Here is a 2051-nt window from a genome sequence, read left to right on the forward strand (position 1 = left end):
CCCTAGAATGAGTTCCGATGGAGTGAGGGCAACAAGGAAGTAGGGAAAAAAAAGAGGGAGAAAGGGACATGGGGTGGGGTCAGAGGAGAGAGAAAGGGAGAAGAGAAAGGAAGGGGAGGGAAGAGACAAGAAGAGACAACTGTCAAAAGATTTTTCCATATTCATTGAATTTATATGAATTCTACCTTGTTCAATACAGGAAGTGCTTCAAGGGAATACCTTTTTACATACAGTGCATTTTTAAGGCTTTGTTCCTAAAAGGGTTACCTGAAACTGACTCAGGACAGTATGCTGCGTAAAAACTTCCCGACATTCATTACATGCATAAGAGGTCTTTTCTTATGACTTCTCTGATGAGAAATAAACACTTTTGTCTGGATTTATTTTTTTATGTTGAATAAAATTGGACTGGTGATGCAAGTGTTTCCCACAGTCATTACAACAGTATGGTTTCTCTCTGGTAAAAATAACCCAATGTTTTATTACCTTTTCATTCCATTTAAAGCTTTTCTCACATATATTACATTTATGAGATCTTCTTCCTCTTGTTCAGTGGATACTATCTTAGCTTCTGCTGAATCTATTACATTCATATCCATATTCTGCGGCATTTTTTCTCTTTGGCAGGTGACTAATACTTTACTAAACCCCTTTCTTCGGAAAGGCATTTCTTGTGATATGTTCCTACATAATTTCTTCTATGCTTTGCTACTCTTCTCTCACCTACACAAGATTCTTCATGCAGTGAACACTGAGGAAGGTTCTCAATGTGTCTCTCTATAGTGTACTCTGATACCGCTTCTTCAGGAATATTCTTTGAAAATCAATGATTTGGTCTAAGTTCTTTGAATGCTTTGAAATCAATGATTTGGTCTAAGTTCTCATCCCTGAATCTGAAACAAACAAAAAATACAAAGATCTGCTTCTCTCTGTGTTCATTAAGTGCTTTCTTTTCCAGATAGTGAACACAGCAGTAAACAGAATAAATAAAAATCCTTCTCCTCATGAGGCTTACATTCTAGTATGGGAGATAAATAGTCAAAACTTTTTAAAGTATAGAGTACATGTTATGAGGAAAAATAAAACAGGACAGGGAACAGAAAAAAACAATGGAGTGGGTGTTGTAATTTTAAATAGGGTGACAAGAAATAGCTTCATTGAGAAGGTGTCATAGAAGATGAGCAAGAAAAAGAGAAAGAAAAAGCCACTGGATATCTGTATAAAAGCCCTGTAAGCAGAGGGAACAGCAAATGTGAAAGTCCTGCAGCAAGAATGGCCTGGCATGTTTACGAACAACAAAGAGGCCAGTGTGGCTAGAATAAAGTGAATGAGTAGTAGAGCAATAGGAAGTTAGATTCAAGAGGTCATGAAGTGCCACACTATGTGGAGACTTGTAGGCCATTGCAAGGACTTTGGCTTTTCCTGTGAGTGAGATAAGAAGCCATTGGAGGGTTCTGAGCAGGCGCGACATGATTTAACAAACATTTTCAGGATCCCTCTGGCTGCTATGTTGGAAATGGACTTTGTGTGTGAATGATGGGGATGGGAATGGGGACAGGGGACAAAGATGAAAACAAGATCAGTTAGAAACCAATAATCTAGGAGAGATATGAAGGCAGCTTAGTTCAAGGTGCAAAAGGTGGGAAATGGTTTGATTCTGGAACAATTTTGAAATACAGCCAACAGGATTTGCTGATATATTGGATGGGTTGTGGTTTTAATTTCGGTTTCCACATATTCATTTTTAAAAGAGTAATTCTAGACTACAAAGTTGTAAGAAAATGGTTAATGATGGGACTTGGCTTATCAGAGAAGATGGAAAATGAGCAGGAATATTAGAAAATCGTTCTGAAGATCTCAAATCTATAGCTTCCCAGCTGGAAGCCAAAGCTCTGAAGGACCCAATAGGTTCAGTTAATGCAGTTCTATTCCATTGTTCTTACAACTTTGTAGTCTAGAATTACTCTTTTAAAAATGAATATGTGGAAACCGAAATTAAAACCACAACCCATCCAATATATCAGCAAATCCCGTTGGCTGTATTTCAAAAT

Source organism: Galeopterus variegatus, unplaced genomic scaffold, assembly GCF_000696425.1.
Source record: "Galeopterus variegatus unplaced genomic scaffold, G_variegatus-3.0.2 Scaffold2496, whole genome shotgun sequence".
NCBI lineage: Eukaryota > Metazoa > Chordata > Mammalia > Dermoptera > Cynocephalidae > Galeopterus > Galeopterus variegatus.